The 21,492-nt window shown below is 34.5% G+C and overlaps 1 long non-coding RNA gene across 2 annotated transcripts in view; it reads right to left on the bottom strand.

The window, feature by feature from the left end:
* LOC123799277 (uncharacterized) overlaps positions 1-21,492 on the bottom strand; it is a 541,652-nt gene that overhangs the window by 237,764 nt on the left and 282,396 nt on the right. Inside the window, exons 8-11 of one of the 2 annotated variants that reach the window (XR_015724365.1) lie at positions 19,609-19,695; positions 16,469-16,639; positions 10,396-10,522; positions 205-1,011 (exon numbers count right to left, since the gene is read on the bottom strand). This is a non-coding gene — a long non-coding RNA (uncharacterized LOC123799277). The remainder of the gene's footprint in view (positions 1-204; positions 1,012-10,395; positions 10,523-16,468; positions 16,640-19,608; positions 19,696-21,492) is intronic. The other variant, XR_015724366.1, reaches the window with a different exon arrangement.

The raw sequence follows: 21,492 nt of genomic DNA, 5'->3' as shown, positions 1-21,492 counted from the left end.
TTCAACTACCGAAAAAGAAAAACGGTTTGTAGTCTAGCATTTAAGAAACTTGGAAATGTCTGCTCTGTCCTAGCAACAAACAAAAAGCGAACAAACTATAAAATCAACAGCCCTTAAATCACTAAGAGAAATGAAGTCACAAGGCAAACTGCTTCTCCCAAGATTGGAAAGACGAACCAACAAATAAAAAAAATCACAACTTACCGGAGGAGAAACCGGCACAGGAAGCAGCGTCCAAGTAGGAAACCCGAACTGTAACCGCTGAGTTGCTGGAGGCTCAGTGTGGACGAGTGCGTGAGGCAAAAACTGCAAGGGGACCCAGTCCCGAGGAAGCCCCCACTCTTTCGTAAGTCTCACACCTAGAAGTTCTAACAGATTTTCACAGTGAATACTGAATAAAATTCCCTTGTGCTTCAGGCATGGCAGGGAGAGAGAACCATTTTGAAATACACCAGAACTTTCTGTTCTTAATAAGGCCTGCCCTCAGGAGAAACTATTTAACCAAATCCTAAACTCTGGGTGTTTGTCAGAGTCTAATTACATGGGGGAGGGGAGATACCTAACCAGCTGGTTCTGCTTTCCAGGCGAGGAAGGCACAGACCCAGCTCAGTTCCTTCCAGCTTTCCGGGGGAGAAGGGTAAATACTCAACCCAGCTGGTCATAGCCTTCCACGTGGAGGAAGGGAAATTCCCCCTGTTATGCTGCAGATTGGCCAATTATGAATGACCCAGCAAAACCCCAGGTAATCCACCAGGAGACCCTCATAAAGGCCAAGTCTAGGGTCCTCCTCCCCCTCTTTCTTCCTACCCTCTTCCCACAGTCTCACCGTGTACCTTCTTCATGTCCTCGGTTGAGCATCCAAGCACATTGCATAACCTCTGAGTAATAATTCTTGTTCCTCAAAGTTCCCTGATGTTTTTGCTGAAGTGCATTCTCCGATTATAATAGGAGCCAGAAGAGCAGATTCATCCACAGTATTGGCTCCAGTGAGGGGCATGTCTGTGCAGTTCCCTATGAATAATATGGGTGCAGGCAAGTGTGTCAAGCATTCCTAGATGAGAACATCACCATCAATAAACTGGAACCCTCTCAATAAACAGATAACAGTTCGTTAAAAGTAATAATAGCAACACTGTTATTACAACATTTGATACATCAATGTATCAATGTTTGATATGGAACTTTTTGTATCTTATGTATCAGTGAAATGTATGATAACTATGATATTTTAAAAAAGAAGGAATGAGGATTCTTTTGTTATTATAAAGTACTTAAACTACCCATGAAGCAGTACAGAGTTACTCGAAAGTGGAATTGATATTTCAAGTTGCAAATGTGTATTACAAACTGTAGGGCCATCAATAAAAAAGCATTTAAAGTACAAGAAAGGAGAAAAAAATAGAATAATATAAAATGCTTATTTAAAACCACATAAGGCAGAAAAAGAGTGGAAGACAAATAGGAATAAAGAACAAGGACAACAAATAGAAAACAGTAATGGTAGATAATAAGCCAACTATGTAAATAATAACTTTTAATGCCAGTAGTCTAAATGCACCAATTAAGACAGGGATTGATTGAGTGGATCAAACAACAGACCCAACTATATGTTGTCTACAAGAGACTTACTTTATATATAAAGGCAAATATAGATTAAAAATAAGGGGCTAGAGGAAAACATATTGTAATAACACTAATCAAAAGAAAGTAAGAGTAGCTATATTAATTTTAAATAAAGCAGAATGCAAAATAAGGAGATTTATCAGGGGCATTATGTATAGAGGGACATACCTAATGATAAAGGGGAAAATTCTTAAGAAGAAGGAACAACCCTTAATGCATATGCGCCTAACAACAGAACATCAGCAGAACGACTAATTTGTAAAAAGGGACTGTCAAAAAATATGCAGTGTATACATAACATAGAAAAAAATAAAAACACTCTGGATACGTTGTAAGATTAAAGAATTACATTTATTATATCTTATTAAACATATTTAAATGAAATATTATCTCCCCAAATAAATGTATAATACTTGGTAAAATAAAATAATTATATCATGCATACATTCTAAGTATTTGTATGCTTTACAGGGGTTAGTCACTTATTCTGAGTGCACTCCAGAGCCGCAGTGTTTCAGTATACACATATATACAACATATCAGTGAATTTATACAAAATCATACATAGATAACACCACAAGTTATAAAAACCCAATTGTGAAATTTACAGAAACTCATATTTACTATTTTTCTATCAAGTAGCACAAATTTTCATATCCACAAGTTGTTACATCCTCAAAGAATATGTAGAGATACACCATAAATATACTAATGAAATGGTGGGTTTGAAAGTATTGATTTTCTCAAGGTCACACAGTTATTAATCTGCTTCTGGATTTGAACAAAAACTTATTGATTCCAGTCCAGGTCATTTTTTAATTATATCAGACTTTCTTATGCACACTTAACAATATTCTGTTAACTATATATACAAATTAATACACTGAATATAATTGCCATATACTATGAGAGATTAGCACAAAGACTAGATGGATTTGTAAAAGTAAACTTAAAACTAATTTTAGAATATCTGATTTTCAAAGGCTCTTTTTCCTTAGGGATGTTTGGGTATAATTTCATGAGAGGAACACAACCCTAGCAATTATTAGTTACTGTAATGTCTTAGTGTGAATGTAATTATCAAGACATCCCATCAAAACCATACGGGAAAGAGATGTAGAACATGAAACATCACAATTCATTTAAGTTGTTTCAAGGGCTGAAACGATGCAGAAATAATTCTATATAAAGAAAAGTTTTGCAACACCAATTCTGCATGCCTCAGAATACTAAAACTGTAGATGAAATGTTTTAAAATTAAATATAAAAGTCCCATATTCTTAGTATTTATTGAATATTTTTATTTTTTTTAAAGATTTTATTTATTTATTCAACAGGATAGAGACAGCCAGCGAGAGAGGGAACACAAGCAGGGGGAGTGGGAGAGGGAGAAGCAGGCTCATAGTGGAGGAGCCTGATGTGGGGCTAGATCCCATAACACCGGGATCATGCCCTGAGCCGAAGGCAGACGCTTAACCGCTGTGCCACCCAGGCGCCCCTATTGAATATTTTTATATGTCAACATTCCCTTCAGTTCTGGAGATTTCTTATCTCTGTTCCCATAAGGTCTAGTAGGATGGAAATAGATTCCTGAAATAGATTACTCATAACACGATGAAGTAAGTATAATGAGAAGTGTGCAAAGGGTATTAGACAAAGAGGTAGGGAATAATCCAAGCCCGAGTTGAAGATAAACTGATAGTTTTCTCAGTTTAAAATCAATTTAAATGGTTAAAAAGGAGTTTGGCAGGTGAAAAGCTGGTGAAAAGTCATTCAAGCAGAGTCCGTGTATCCAAAAAAGCCTGGTGTGGAAGATGTAAAAGCTGAGAACATCATAAATATGACACGTGGAATGACAGCGATAACGCTAGAGAAGCAGACCGATATGAGAACTTCTTAACATCATGATAAAAATATAAGGCATTGTCTTCCTAGAGTCTGATGAAGTTGTAAAAAGATGAATGGTATATTTAGGTTGATATTTTAGATAGATCTCTGTGATTTTAACTTTATACTACCTAAAATAACATTGAAACATTAAGTATCTCATCATACATTTTTATTGACATTTTTCTTGAGTTAATTTGAAATTCATGTGCAATCTTAAGAAAAATACAAAGAAATCTTATGTACCCTTTACCTACTTTCCCCCACTGGTAATATTTTGAAAAACTAGTACAATATCACAATAGGGTACTGAAATTGACACAATCCACCAATTTTATTCAGACTCCAGTTTTACTTGTACTCATTTCTCTGTATGTGTGTGTGTGTGTGTGTGTGTGTGTGTGTGTGCTAGCACGAATGCACATGCTTAGTTTTGTTCAATTTTATCACGTGTAGGTTCCTGTATTAACCACCACAGTCAAGATCCTGAACAGTTCCTTTACCACAAGGATCCCCAGGTTGCCCTTTGCACCCCCCTCCAATCCTCCCTTTGCACCCCCCTCACTCCCATATCAAGGCAACCAGTGCTATGTTCCGTTTCTAAAATTCTGTTTAACTTCTATTTAAAATGTTACATAAATAGAATCATACATTATATAACTTATATAACTTTTCGAGATTGGCTTTCACTCAGCGTCATTTACTGAAGACTCATCCAAGTTGTTGTGTATATCAAGTTCATTCTTGGTTATTGCTAAGCAGTATTCCATAGTATGTATGAATTATAGTTCTGTTACTATTTAACTGTTAAAAGATACCTGAACTATTCCTTTTTCTTTTTTCTTTCTTTTTTTTTTTTTTTTTTTTTTTTTTGGCTATTAAGAATAAGATTGGCTGTTATGAGCACTGTTGTATGAGTATTTGTGTCAACATAAGTTTTCATCTCTCTGGAATAAATGACCAGTAATTGTAAGTAATTGCTAAGTTGTATTGTAATTACAGCTTTGGTTTTATGGAAACTGCCAAAGTATTTTCTAGAGTGGCTGTGCTATTTTATATTCTCGACAGCAATGTAACGGTGATGCAGTTTCTCCACATCCTTCCCACCATTTGGTGTTCACATTCTTTCTTATTTTAGTCATTCGGATAGGTGCATAGTAATATCTCATTGTGGTTTTAATTTCTTATTTCCTGAATGTATAATGATGTTGAATGTTTTTTCAGGTACTTAGATGCCATCTGTCTATATGCATTAGGGAGATGTCTATCCATGGCATTTGCCCATTTTCTAGTTACATTTTAAAAATTATACAATGTGATTACATATTTTCCTGTTGTCTATTTTAATTTGATTCCTTAATGGTTAGATAACACACTATATACTTTCAGTTAATTTAAATTTGTTAAATTGTGTTTTATGACCCAAAATAAGGACTATTTTGGTGAAAATCTCATTTTAGAAAAATGCTTCTTTTGCTGTTGATAGTTGGAGTATTCTGTTGTGACAATTAGATTCTACTAGTTGACTATGTTGGTCCACTTGTCTATATCCTTGCCGATTTCTGACTAGTAGTTCTATCATTTGCTGAAAGGCAGGTGTTAAAGTCCCCAATTCAAATTACTGATGTTCTGTCTCTCCTTTCAGTGGTACCAGTTTTTGTTTCATGTATTTTGAGACAGTTATTTGGTATGTACACATTTAAGATCATTACACACCTACCTTCTTGAATGATCCTTTTAAAAAATATTTAATGTATCTCTCTGTCTCTAGTAATCTTCTTAATTAGCCAGATTATAATATAGTCACTCCAGCTTTTATATTAAAGTTTGCATTTATACCTCTTATGTCTTTTACTTTTAGTTTGCCTATGTCACTGAAATTGAAGTGAGTTTCTTCTAAACAGCATACACTTGGGTTGCGTTTTATTAGCCACTCTGCTGATCTCTTTCTTCTGTTTGGTGAATTTAAACCATTTATAATGTGTAATTATTGATATGTTACCCAAAAACTGAGAATGAAGGGTATTCCATCAACCAGATAAAGAAATGGAAATCAAAATCACAATGAGATAGCATTTTACACCCACTAGGATGATTCAAATCTAAAAAAAGGCTACAATCTTAAGGGCTAAAAGGCAGACAATAACGATGTTGACTAGGATTTGAGAAATTGGAATCTACATAAGCTGCCAGTAGGAATGAACAAAGGTGCACCCGCTTTGGAAAACCGTTGGCAGTTCCTGAAAAAGGACAAACCATATGACCCAATAGTACGTATATAGGTATACACCGAAGAAAATTGAAAATATATGTTCACATAAAACCTTATACATGAATGTTCATGTATTTATTTTATTCAGAATAGCCAAAACATGAAAACATCTGACATGACCATCAACTGCTCATCAGTAGATAAACAAAGTGTGGTATATCCGTATAATGGAATAGTATTTGTTAATAGGAAAGGAATGAATATACATACGTACTACAACATGGATCAACCTTGTAAACATTATGCTAAGAGCAAGAAACCAGTCACAAAGACCATACATATATGATTTCATTTGTAGAAAATATCCAGAAGAGGCAAACGTAGTATGGAGGCACAAAGTAGGTCAATTGTCGACTTCTTTGTCAGAGGTAGAAGATAAACAAAGATTCAATTTAAATTTGAATATTGTCTTATTGAAATTTGTTTTTATAAAGAGTTAGGATACATAAAGCTTTGTGCAAAAATTTTCTGCTTAGCACAGCTTTGGGTTTGGGCCCTACTGACACAGGAATCTTTTTTTTTTTTCTTAATTAAAGTGTAATTAGCATATAATGTTATATTAGTTTAAGATGTATGGTATAATGATTCTACAATTCTATACATTACTCAGGGCTCATCATAGTAAGTGTACTCTTTGATCCCCATCGCCTATTTCACCCATCCCCTCACCTCCCCTCTGGTAACCATCAGTTTGTTCTCTATTAAAATAGAATTCTTTAAAACTCAGAATTACATTTGGACTGTGTGAATGACTTACGTTGTCTCTAAATTGAAGATAAACTCTGACGGAATTTAGAAAAACCGTATGTGACCACTCATTATTTGCTCTCACTGTCAGAGAATAGGATGAACAGACTAATTTTGCTTTCTTCTGCTGTGTTGATTCTTATGTATTGTGTTGTCTTATAATTCAAATCCACTTCACAACTACCTTCAAACAAATGACTCTTCTCTCAAATGAAAATTCTCATAAACTTATCCCTTTACTTACTTAAGCCTTCATGTCTCCTTTTGTGAGAATTACAACATGCCCAGATAACCTCTATTTAACCATTACAATTGAAAAGGAGTTTTCCTCTGGCTAGACCTTCTCCCTTAGATACTTAACATTCAATGGGGAAAAAAACTTCCTGCTGTATTCTCACTAACAATAATAAACTTTGCAAAGATACTAAACCACTACAATTTTTGAATTATTACCTAAATATATTTGCACATTATATATAAAAAAATTGTTTCTCTGCAATTTCCTGGTAAACACATAGTTTTTGTCATAGTACATTAAAATTCGTCTGCTCCTATATTGAATATTACCTTGAAGTAATAGCAATAGCAGGCAGTTTATAACTCACTGAATATTTCCCTTCTGGTATTTAAGAATTTAAGAGTCTAGTCATTGAATTCTTCAATATGCAGTGACTCGGACTTAGAAAGTACAGATTTACAAAATTATTAATATTTGCACCAATAAAAGTCACAAAAAAAGTCTAGTACTAAATTAATCAATTTTTAGTCACAGAAAATAACTAACTTAGGACATAAGTCTATCGTTTGGACATTTTAGAAATACACTGGTGAGAATAAACAAAATTAAAACTAATTGTCCAACTCAAATCTTAATATCAGAATCAGTGAGAACAGTATAACAAAACCAAATATTAATGATATAATTTATTCATACCTTCAAATTTCCCCTTCTAATTTTCCTTAAGGGCTTGTCTCACCTAGACAACTTCCCACTTTCCTCTGATGTGCTCTTTAATCTTTATCAGTCTGTTAAGTACATAAGCTTACTACCTTCTCATGATTTAGCCTTTTGGAAGATTAAAACCATTGAGATGATTTGTCAGTGTGTTGATTGAATTTATAATGCCACACCACTCCATTCTTGCTGTTCCTAGGTCAGAAAAGCTATACTTCCCCTTAAGCTCTTGAATCAAAAGGGTTAATGTGATAGTAGAAAGACATATATCCCAAACAAAAATAAATCAATCCAGAAATCTCCTATAAGAAAAAGGCATATACTTACATTGTATAATCAAAACAAATTATAAAAAATAATTATAAAATTATTTTTATATTATTATATATTAATATATTATATATTATATGTAATAGATAATATATAATATATTAATATTATATATTAATGTATATTATTATATTATATTATTAAAAAATAATAATGTGGTGTATGTATACAACAGAATATTACTTAGCCACAAAAAAAAAAAAACAATGAGATCTTGCAATATGCGACAACATAGATGGACCTAGAGGGTATTATACTAAGTGAAATAAGTCAGACAGAGAAAGACAAAAACCAAATGACAACAAAACAGATGAACAAACAAAACAAAACAGAAACAGACTCATATGGAAGAAATAGATTGTTCGTTACCAGAGTGGGGAGAGGTTAGAGGGCCAGGTAAAGAGAATAGGTGAAGAGAATTAAGAGATACATACTTACCATTGTAAAATAAATAAGTAATAGGGATGTAATATACAGCATAGGGAATATAGCCAATAATATTGTAGTAACTTTATATGGAAACAGATGGTATCTAGACGAGGAACATTTCATATATTATGAAAACATCAAATCACTATGATGTATACCCGAAACTAATAGGATATTGTATGTCAATTATACTTCAATAAAAAGTATATCCTCTCCTTGTAAAAAAATAGAGAACATTTTTTTGTCAAGGAGGCACAATAGTTAATCCTATAATACTGTGCAAACATGTTTTTATGGTACATTACTAAGTCTATTCATAAAAATGTAGTACAAGTCAATCTTGATTAAATATAGAAATAATCTAACAAAAGCAGTGACTCAATTAAAATAAAAGCCAGTTAACGATAGAATAAATATGACTTGGTTTCATGCATTAAAAGACAGCATACAGAACCCATCCAATTTGATTACGTCTATAAAACCCTCATTTCCATCAACGGAATATGTTTTTGTGGAATCACTAAAATCCAATCATTTTGTACACACTACTACTTAGCATGACCATTTGTAGAAATAGTAACGTGGTGGTTTTCATTCATTATTGTTCATAAAATAACTTTGTATACTTACTTTGATAAAAGGTTTTTGACTGTTAACTAAGTTAAAATAACCAGAGTGCAAGTGTTTACCTCACACTTCCATTAATTTAGACCTATTGGCTTGCTCTGTTTGTTCTTTGGAAGTCATAATTCCTAATGTCTGAGAATAACCAATTGGTCAGAAATGATAGATCAATCTAACATGGATTGGTCAGCACCCACAGAAATCCTGTCACTTAAAGGGCCATACTACTACTTTCAGGCAGTTGTGGCTTTCGAGTCACAACTGAGCAGGTACAAGTGTCACAAATAATACAAGGAGGGGTGCCTGGGTGGCTCATTCATTAAGCATCTGCCTTAGGCTCAGATTGAGCCCAGAGTCGGGCTCCCTGCTCAGTGGGAAGCCTGCTTCTCCCTCTCCCTCTGCCCTTTCCCCCATTCCTGCTTGTGCATGTTCTCTCTCTCTCTCCCTCTCTCTCTCTCATGCTCTCTAACTCTCTCAAATAAATAAATAAAATCTTTTTTTTTAATGATGCACGGAGTTACTGATTATACAATGCTGCTTCAAAAAGCTCTTATAGCTATACTCTTATATGTTTTGAATACATATATTTTTTCCCAAGTGAAAATCACAGCACACTGGATTTATGTGATGTTACAGGAACTCAGTGAATAAAACTTTAAGTAATCAAATTTCAAAAAAGGTGGGTTAAACAAAGTTGTATAAGTAAATTTACCATAGAACTCTCCAGAGTCAATATATGAAAATAATCAGACATCTATATTAGTCAGGGTTCTGCAGAGAAAACAGAACCACATAAACTGTGTTAGGTTTTTGTGTCACACACACACACACACACACACACACACACACACACACACACACTGATACATATTATAGATATACAGAGAGAGAGAGACAGAGAAACTTATTTGTTATAAAGGATTGGCTCACATAATTATGGAGACTGGCAAAATCAGAACTGAGTGTGAGCTGGCAGGCTTGAAACCTTATGAGAGCCAATGGTGTAGATGAAATCTAAAGGCAATCACCCGGAGAATTCCCTCTTACTTGGGGAAAGGTCATTCTTTTTGTTCTATTCAGCTTATTGAATGAGGTCTAGTCACATTATGAAGGGCAATCTGCTTTATGTTTACCAACTAAAATGTTAATCTCAGTTCATTAATCCAAAAATACCCTTGCAGAAACTCCCAAATAATGTTTGACCAAATATCTGCACACCCCTGGTCCAGTCAAGGTAACAGATAAAATTAACCATCATAATCTACCGAAGAGAGATGTAATATGCACTGTTACCAATACTTTTAGACCATAAAAATCTTTCTGTAAATAAGTGTATCATGATACATCACTTTCCAAAACACAGATATGTGTATGATATATTTATCTGGTTTTGTTTGGCTGTAGAGAGGACATATATGTCCTTAGGGCTGCTATAACCAACTGTTCACCCCAAACACCAGACATTTATTCTCTCACAGTTCCAGAGGCTAGAAGTCCAAATTCGAGGTGTCAGCAGCTCTATGCTCACCATGAGACTCGCACTCCTTGACTTTCTGGAGCTTTCTGTGGTGGCCGTTCATTCTTGGCATTTCTTAGTTTGTAACTGTATCACTCCAAACTCTGCTTCTGTCATTGCACATCGTGGTGACATTTGTCTGCAGGCAAAACAAACAAACGCCAAAAAACAAACTCAAATTGTGAGAAATTTATAAAATATCTATATATGTACATTGAAAGCATCTGAAAAACTGAGGGATTGGTCAGTTATTCAATATTCAACATGAGTATCTGCAATGTAAAGCAACTATGCTAGGTGTGGTTTTTTTGTTTTGTTTTGTTTTGGGGTATTTTTGGTATGTATTTTATTTATAAGCATTAATTAGACCTATTTGCTTCTTTCTAGGAGCTCTTATTCTAGTGAAGGAGATAGATCAAATAAAAATATGTGAATACCATCATCATACAATGAGATACAAATTTCATTGGACTACAGAGCTATTACACAGAGGAGATACTTGTCCTGAGCTATGAAGGAGGAACCACTAGTCTTGTGGTTGTGAGGGAGGCAGGAGTGGGAGAAAGAAGTGTGTGTGTATAATGATCCGGAGGGTATGGTAGTGGCAACAAGGATAGTGATGCATAAAGGTAGTGTTTGTATTTGTTTCCAAAAGCATTCTGAAAATGAGTTTACAGAATTTGAATGGATCACTTTTAAAACCTGATAGCTTTCTACTCAAAGTTGTTCCCATCAGGAAACAAAGGTCAATTGGTTCATGAAAATGAGAATTCAATCTACTGATTTTGTGCTATTGGATAAAAATAAATAAATGGGCCATTAGGAAACAGTAAAAGAGGTAATGTGCATGTCACTACTTACATAAAAATTTAAAAAATGACTTCAATAAATTTGGAAAAGAATGAGTTAGTACAATCTTCACAGAACAGTGACATTTTCATATTCCAGCCAATTAAAGAAGAGCAAAACAGAGTTGCTACATGCCCAACAGGCCTGATTACAAATAGCCACAAGTCAGAGAGAGAGTGTATATTCTGACACCACACATGAAATGTTACAACAAATTTAAATACTTTACAAAGCTTACAAAAACCACCAAGAATAGTCAACACTTATAAATATAAATGGACTAAACAAACAAATGCAAATGAAAAATGGAACACAAAACAATTTATAAAAAGCAGAGTAATAATTTTAGCGTCACGGAATGTATACAAGTGCCCACTTCAGGGATTTCAAGCATTGGACACACCGATGGCCAGTCAAAGAACAGGCGAGGATTCAGTTAGGTGGGGAGTTCACATGGACACTCGGACATGAAGCTGGGATCCTTGAGTTGAAGTCATCAATGAAAAGGTTATCTAGAGAAATTTCTTCTGCCAGCGAAGGAAGCCTACAGATAAACATCTTTGCGTGGTTTAGATCTAGGGGAAAAGCCCATTTATCAAACAGCCAATGTCTGCTATGGGATATGCAATTTTTCTAAGTGTTGAAGATACATTACTGACCCTTCAAAAAAGACTAAGACTTTTGGTATTGTGGTAACTAGGCTCTGAAAGGTGGAGAAAAGCCAGTAGATAGTATAATACGCCTGCATTCCTTCCATTTGGGGCATAGGCTCTTTTTCTGCCACGACTGTTGCCTGCTAATTGCCAGTGGTTTGAGCCACTGTGGGAACTGCCCTAGGTCAAGAGGAATTGCTTTCACTAAGCTCATCCTTCCCTGGGGCAGCCTGCGTCTGATGACAGGTATTACAGGAATACAAAGGGTCAGCTTCCTTGCTTGCATTGGAAGAAAACTGCAGGACTGGCTCTCTTAGATATCTCAACAAATCAGCTGAAGACTTTGTTGCAATTCCATCAAAACTGAGTTTCTGTTTTCCCCCAATCTTGCTTTTATCTCTCCTTTACATGTATTTTTGGTTCCCAATAAACTCACTGCCCATAAATCTCCACCTTCAGTTTCTATCTTGAGAAGCAAACCTAAGACTGTTACTGCCAGGATTGATAAAGAAAGATGACTCTAAATCAAATTTTTGTTGTTTGATCAACTTGCCAACCAGATGGCAATATGGAGCCTGATGGTTTGTAAGTTTGTAAGATAAACATCTTATATATATACACACTTCTGCATTAAGTATCAGTCATATAGTGACTATGGGATGTATATAATAAAAACAACTATTTTAAAAATTATATATAGCAAAAACATTGAGAGGAAACATTATAAAATAGTATTGATTTTATTTCATTTGAAGGAAATATAATTTATCTTATTTCCATTCATTTTCCATTTTTTATTTTTTTCTTGAGAAAATACATAAACTAAATTAATAAATTAAACTAAATTTCAAAATTCAAACTCAAAAACAAAATTCAAGCTTATTTGTATTATTAAATTTAGTATCACTATTATGAATGCAGTAGAGTTCAGATAGTCCAGCCCCACAGAATGTCATACACCTTTAACTCCATCTCTAGGGAAGCTTCTTTAATTTTATTAATCATTAAAATGCACATTTAATGTCACAGATCTAGATTTTATATGACTTTCAATATATTTTCATATTTTACAATCATGTGATATGTCCAACCACAAAGAGCTGTACTAATATCATGAAAGCAGCTGTATCATCTGTTCTCTGGTTTACAATGAATGACCTCTATGTTTTTTAATAATATCCTTTCATATTTTCCTCTCCCCATCATTCCAGTCTTCCTGTAGTGAACAATTAAATTTTCTGCATTAGAGATTATCAATAACCTCCTAATTGACAAAAGCAGTGTCTTCTTTTCTGCCCTTAGACTACTCAATAGAGTATCTCAACCTTGACTGCCCTTCATTCTCTTGGTTGGTTGTTTTGCTGTGATCTAACAGCCTTGTCTGTGCTATCTTCTAACATCAAATTCAACTCTCGTGGCCAGTCGTATTTAATTCTTCCTTTAAGGCTTAGGAATATTTTCTCTCCTTTTCATTTCTATTACCAGTGCTACAGAAAAGCACACTCATCATCTTTAAACAGATGCATTCAATACCCTTCTGTTTGCTTCTTTTCCAACCTGCCTTCCACACACCCAATCATTTATCCCTGCTGCTGCCAGACTAATATTTCAAAAGCACAGCCGTGTTCATATTAGGCCCTTCTTCAAATCATTCACTGGCTTATTCATGGATTTTGCAGTTTTTCAATGTATAGTCCCAGTTTACTTTCTTTTTTTTTTTTAAGATTTTATTTATTTATTCAACAGATATAGAGACAGCCAGCGAGAGAGGGAACACAAGCAGGGGGAGTGGGAGAGGAAGAAGCAGGCTCATAGCGGAGGAGCCTGACGTGGGGCTCGATCCCAGTTTACTTTCTATTTCCCTTACACACAATGATATTCAGCTTTGTCATCTGCTTCCTGCCCCAGAATATTTCAGGTACCCACATGAGTTCGCTCCAGTCCTGAGTGAGTTGGCATCTCCCTTCTCTAGGTGAATTCCTCCAAGATCTTGTTTAAATATTACCTCCCCTATGATGCTGTTCTTGATAATCCCTGAATACCCACTATGCACAAGGATCATTATTTCTACTCATTCCCACTAGAACCTTTGCAATTCCTAATTTCCCTGCTACAGTGATATTCTCTAAAAGGTTTCAGGGCTGGATTTCCTCGGTCTTCATGTCTTAGCTCACATTCATCTCTTCACACATATTTTGCATGATTTAAACTAGTATGGTCTTCATAACATTTCTCGGTGCCTAAAATATCTCTCTGTTGTATTTATTTACTTTCCCCCTTTTTTTACTCATGCAAACTCTATGGATAAAAATTATAAAACATTTTATATTTATAATGCATGCCCTCCTAGTTTAACAGTCATACTATCCAACAAGTTCAAAAACAAAGAAAAAAATTTCAACAAGTCCACTTCCAGATATTTTCCTTCAAACCGAAAGTGAAATATATAGCAACATTTAAAGAAAAACTCTCCTCATGGAATAGCACTGGATGGTACCATACCCTTCTTTCTTGGAGATATAGACCCTTAAAATAATTGAGTTTTACCAAAGATGTCCAGAAGTTTCTCTAAATATACTAGAGTGGGATCATTCGGACACAATAACATATGCCACAAACTACCAAAGGCTGTAAAATGTGCCACCAGTATAAATCGTTTTAAAAACAGAGTTGGGCAAGTATTTGGAGAAAAGAAATATTGAAGGGCAGACCCGCTAAATCAAAAGGAAGCGATGGGCAATAAATGCCAAGCTACTGAGTTCTTGTAAGATTTACTGCAAATTCTTACTGTGCAGTAGCCTCATTTCTTTTCCTGTGAAGAAAATGAAGTTATTATAAGGTATCATGCCAAATCTCATGAAATGTCATGATACAGCACTAAAAAATGGTCACTTTTTGCATGGAACTCCTAAAAATGGTTTTGTAAATAGCTATAGCATTAAAACCTCCAGTGAACTACAGCTATTTTTAGGAAAAACAAAACAAAACAAAACAAAAAGACACAACCCCCAACTTTGTCGATTAATTTCATTTTATTTAATTTCTTACTATAGGACATTTAATATTTTCTATTTTGAGATTAAGATGTATTTGAAAGATTTCCTATGATGTGTCACTGTTTATGGAAACTAACCTGTGATTTTTTTTTAAGATTTATTTATATGAGAGAGATTGAGAGAGAAAATTTGAATGGGGGGAGGGGCAGAAGGAGAGGGAGAAAAGCAGACTCCCTGACTCTTGGCTCAATCTCAGGAACTGAGATCATGACCTGAGCCAAAACTAAAAGTCAGACGCTCAGCTGACTGAGACACTCAGGCACCCCTAACCTGTTATTTTTTGAGGAAGATGTTGATTCTTTTCCGAATAGGACATGTACTTAGCTTTGTTTTTCCAGTAAATGACATGCATTTCAGTTTTAGTCACTTTCCTTGATCCATGCATTACTAAATATATTTACTTATATTGGCTGACAATAGAGATTTACTTGACAAAATTAAACTTACTGGTATATGCAGAGATGTGGCCGGTGGCAAAGCTGTTATAAGTACTATTTTACCTAAAAATACTCAGTCAGATTCAATAGGGCTGCAACTGAATTCTCCAAGCCAGACACAATTTCCCATCAATACACTGTCATTCTTTCTGCAAACTTCCTGTACTGAATCATCCAGAATCCTCTTCTCCAACTGTAGAATTCAGAATCGACCTCGGATATTCTTCTCCCTAACACCTACTGTGATGGACTCGGAGATGAGCCACCGCTCAAATCTCTCTGCAAAGATGGTCTTGTTTCCTGGGTACTAGGAAGGCTGTCAACACTCCATCTTCCACCGTCAGCCCTTCTCAGGGCTTGCCTTGACTTCAGTGGACTGCCTCCACCCACGTCATGCTGTTGGCAGTGTGGACCACACCTAAGGACTAAATGTATAGGCAGGATAGAAACTCATTTTAGCCCAAGGCAGGACATCCTGACCAGTTATTTCAGCCTCTGGAACTCCCTTTCGGTCTGTTGAAACTGTTTGGACTAAATCACAGCTGGATTTCTCCCTCTGCCCATCCTTATTTCCTCTTCCCCCTTTCTAAAAGTATTGATACCATTGTGATCTCCAATAAACATATGGAACAGTAAACCGGCTCAAAGTCTGCTTCTCAAAGAATCCTATTCCTAATACTCTCATACGTTACCCCTTAAATATTTCAGCTATATCTGTAATTATATAAGAAATTCATCCAGTTTTATAACCTCTATTGATCCTGCCTCATTACAGTCTTTATCATTTCTAGAGGAGATCAGAGAGACCTCCTAACTGAGATCACCTTTTCTAGTCCTGTACCCTTCAAGTACATACCCTACACAACTAGAAAGAACTTTAATGCAAAAGAGATTATCTCTCTTTATTCCCTCAGTGATCACCCAACAACTACAGAAAAAGGTTTAATCTTCTTAAAATTGCATGCCGAGTCTTCTCTTTTTAAGACTTGGCCTACTTTTCCAGAATCAATAGCTTTTATTCAAACTTGCACACCCTGGAATTTAGGTTTGCTAACTGCTTCTTCTTTCCTAAACAACTGCTTCCTCTTACCTTTGTATATTTTCACTGTTGTCTCTTCCTGAAACATTATTCTTTGTCTTGTTATTTTATCTTCCAGTTTCAGCGAAAGCCATACTTTCAGTATGATGTCTTTTTGAAATAAACCCTCTCCGACTTCCCACACTTCATTGGGTGTCTTTTCTTCCCTGCTCCCATGACTCTCTGTATCAAAAGACATTGTCGGTTGTTGTATAATTTTACCTTATTAATCCATTAGGTTTATTAGTATTTGGTTTTCTGATAGGAGTGAATTCCTTTGCAACTCCATCAAAGGCCTTGGCACATAGGTGTTCTATAATATATGTAGGTCCTGAATGCCTAATGAACACATCATACTTAAACCACACTTCTTTTTTCAGTTGAAAATAATTATGGTTGGTAGAGAAACGATACAATATTGATGTATGTGTGCTTTCATTTGTCTTGTAAATGTTACATTCTTCTGATAAACTTTACTTCTGAAGAGCCTTGATTAGGTGGACAATTTTCTACAGGATTTTTATCTTTCAAATGTTGACTAAAAGAGGGTCGATGAAGATAATATTTAGTCTGATATGATTTAAAATTATTGCTTATAGTGCTTTTATAAAAATTGTTTCCTCTCCTTACTATGAACTAATTTAGCAAAAACTATAAAAAATGGCATATATTGTGGGCCCAACATGTGTGAGTTAGCTGAATTGAATATGCGGTTGCATGTTTACACTTATATTACATGTATACAACTTAAATCAATAAATCTTATTTCAACAGTTTATATATTTAAATACATACATATAGATATTACTATCGTATAGTTCTAAATGAAGAAAGGACAAATAAAGGACAAACTATAATTTCTCTGGTTTATCCTATTTTTTCTAATTCTTTCTTCTACCCATCTTATCTTTAAATTAACTTGTAGGGTCTAAATCAATATCTTTCCAGGGCTTTTGTTACCTTATCTTGATTTGGTGTTTCTGAACTAATGATGAAAATGTAGTTTATGTTTAGATTTAGCTCTTCAATTTTAACCTACTGAAGGACAAACATATTTCTTCAGACTACCAATTGCTTTTCATTTTAAAATAATCATTTTCTGTTTTAATAACATAGCAATATTGTTGTTGTTGTTCTTTCTTCTTATTATTATTTAGAACCTTTTAACTAACTCTTTCCAGTGTTACTGCTGCTCTTTCCAGATTCTCCTTGCAGGAAATTTAAACATTCAAAAAAAAAAGAAAAGAATCATTCTCCAAAAAATCGTTGAGGGATCTATAAATGTTAATCAACATAATTTTTCTGTGCTTATTTGCATAGAATTCTTTCTCTTCAAAGTCACACATTCTTTATAAAATAATATGTAATTGTCTATAAAATGTGATTATATTCTTTATGAAAGAATATAATTCTGCCTTCAGGAAAATAATAATTGTTATAGTAATATATAATTTAATATTATTGTAATAATATTATATGATCATTATAATGAGTTTTTCATTAGCAGAATAGATATTTTGGATTTGAGAGGATTTCGTGTTCCATTTAACTACTTTTTAGACTCAATATTCAATGCTTTTTGCTGTTCTTCGTACATGAGTTAACCTAGATCCTATCTATCTGGGTTGCAGTCTCCGTTCACAGTCGTTCTCACCTCGGTTAATACTGAAGGCAGCATGGAGAACTGAACACCAGTGTCCCAGCAGTCTGACCATGCAGAGTTGCAATGGGACGACCATAATTTAGGTTTATGCTAATACAGCCTAAAATTACTTTAGCTTTTGAGCAAATTGTGCTGGAACATATGATTCATCTGCTCATCAGAACTTGTAGAAATGAAATAGTTCATTTTCAAACACAGATATTTTCTGTCAGTCTTCTTCACCCTTCTCTGGCTCCTGTGTTCCATCATTTCTTTGTAAGTCTCTTTCTAGCTTCTCCCATAATATTTGTACTTTTTTTTTCTTTGTAAGTATTTGAAACTGTCTTTAAGACACATCATCTTTATGACCTGTACTTTTAGGGTTTTTGTTGTTGTTGTTGTTGTTTTTCTTTTATTTTTCCGAAAGAAAGTTTGTGAAACATCTCACCTGGTCCATCATGCTTATCCCCAAATACACACACAAACCCACACTTGATGCAATTAAATCGAGGGCTGTTTATTGTTTTTGGCATTTAGATCAATGCCAGGCACATAATAGGTGCTCGATTCAAATTTTGCTATAGTTGCTCACATTAAAAGATTAAAATTAAAAAAATTGAAACATGAATTTACCAACTGCAAGCCAAATATTAAAAATTGGATGAGACATAAATATACAAAATTTTCAGAATTGAAAGAGCAAAAAATCTTAATTCCCAACCTAATTAAACAAAAACATATAAAGCACTTTAAATATCAGTTTTTCAATGACGTTATTAAGCTACATAATGAAAAAATTCAAATCATACATTACATTAAAAGCAAGATAAGAATATGTTTCAAGGTAGATTAGAGCTACAAATACAGCAATGCACATGAATAGTTTCAACTCTCATTAACTCATACCTTTGGGGTTCTTTTCAAAGCTATGGCTCCAAGAAAAGAAACCGTTTACAACCTTAGGAGGTTCTTGGACACCTTGAAGCGCTTTCAGAAAAAACACCTGTACTAAATAAATATTGTACTTGTCAAAATTTTAAGCAGTACATATTAACTGAAGTAAATACACTAATATTTAAGAGCAATGGTAACTGGTTGAGGAACTGATGAACATTTCTCAATGTTTTGCTGTATGTCTATTCTAAACTTTATTTAATTAGGGGATTATGCTTTAAAAAAAAACACCTCAGTAGCAACTTATTTGCAAGCATATGAAAAACAGTGCTTTAGAAATAAATCATAAAACATTTTTAAAAGTAGTCCAATGATAGTTGTGTATCAATTAACTTTAAGATACAGTGGTATAATAAATGGCATTAATGAAAACTAAAGTGAATATCTTGCCATTTGCAACGATGTGGATGGATCTAGAGGATATTATGCTAAGTGAAATAAGTCATACCAAGAAAAATACCTTCTGATTCCACTTATATGTGGACTCTAAAAAACAAAACAAATGAATACAAAAGCAAACCAAAAGCAGAAACAGACCTCATAAATACAAACTTACGGTTGCCGGGGTGGGAGCGGGGGGAGATGAGCAAAATAAATGAAGAAGAGTGGGAGTTACAGGCTTCCAGTTATGAAATGAGTAGTCCTGAAAATAAAAGGTACATCAAAAGGAATACAGTTATTGATATTATAACAGCACTGGATGGTGACAGATGGTAGCTACACTTGTGGTGAGCATGGCGTAAGGAATAGACTTGTCAAATCACTATGTTGTACACCTGAAACCAGTGTAACACAGTATGTCAACTCTACTTCCATAATTTTTTTTAAAGCACTCAGTGGCCACATGAGATAGTATAAAACACTTACCAGAATCATAAAAATAAAGATTAACCATGTCAAGTAGAGTGATTAAAAAAACTATGTCATACTAAGGCAATGAAATTATATACATTAATGAGAATGAATGAGTAACTTTTTCACCAACAATGAATAACATAGATGAGTCACGAATATAAATTCAACTGAAACCAGTTAGATGAATGATGTAAAACTGGTAAGTGCAAACAATGGTGATAGAAGTCAGGATACTGAGTCCTTTGGGGAAGATTAGTGACCGGAAGGGCACAAGAAGGAGATCTGGGCACATTCGTTATCTATTTATTACCAAGCTTGTGGTTCCAGGGTGCATTCACTTTGAGAAAATCTATTGAGCTAAGTATTTTGATCTGTGTATTTTTCTGCATGTATGCTATACTCTAGAATTTTATTTTTTAAAGAAGGGACTATGTTAGATAGAATAAAAAACTATTTAAATATTTTATAGGTTGGAAAAGGAGCCACACCTGAATCTTTGTTTAGGGTGTAGGGATAGGTTTAGTTCCTAAACAATTCCTAGAAAAGCATCACATTCGCTACACAGAGAAAAGACAGGGCGTAAGGTGAAAAGTCACATGATGTAAAGGTTGGATTCATGATTTTTTGTAACTGTATTTTAAATGCATGTATAACAATGTATCTCATTTCTTTCTTTGTTTCAGCCATTGCCTAGATTCTGGGTAGAGGGAAATTGAATAGACAATAGGCCACCAAAGACAGAGTTTAATACTTCTGGTTAGTTGTGGAACTCATGGAAATGAAAGCATTTGTGATTTTGATACAGGGTCCTAATTATATAAGAAGATATAATCATAAATGCACAGAAAACAATGATCAGTTTTAAGTGAATGATGCCGGGCCGCAAGTTCATGCTGATGCTATGCAACTGACTTTTTCAAATAAATTTGAATCCATTTAATTCTGTTTTTTGTATGTATGACTTTGGTACAATCGTCCACAGCTCATGGAAGGCAATAAGGTAATTATAAACCATTACCGTTAGCAAAAATATTTGTGATAGAAAATGCTAGCAGTTATTAAACACACACACACACACACACACACACACACACACAATACTTGCTAATACAGAGAAAATATATTATGTACAGTTCTTTTTAAATTGGCAATATAGAATTACCTATGTAATGAAATAGTATTCTTCAGGCACCCAATCATATATTTCTCTTGTCCTGCAGTGTACCCAGATTCTTGAAACATGTTCTCTACGCATCTGAGACATTTGGCCTTTAAAGTACATTCACCTCTGTCCATTACCTCTAAACCCAGTCATGATGAGAGGCAAAATAAATTTTGAAGGAACACAATGTCCTTCATTACCAATTGCAATTGTTCCTGGTCTAGAAATCCAGTGCGGTATTTGGTATTTCAATCAAAGCAACAGCACAGCAGTGTGAAAGAGACTCTGAACTCCAGAGCTAAACAGCCAGATTTCAAACCCCCAGCTCCTCTGTCACCAGCTGCGTCACCCTGGGCAAGTCACTTAATCCCTCCAGACCTCAGTTTTCCCTTTGTAAAATAGGGGCACTAATAATAATCCCAC

This window comes from Ursus americanus, chromosome 5 (assembly GCF_024610735.1).
Source record: "Ursus americanus isolate L20-20 chromosome 5, mUrsAme1.1.p, whole genome shotgun sequence".
Lineage (NCBI taxonomy): Eukaryota > Metazoa > Chordata > Mammalia > Carnivora > Ursidae > Ursus > Ursus americanus.
This window is presented reverse-complemented; position numbering and strand designations above follow the sequence as displayed.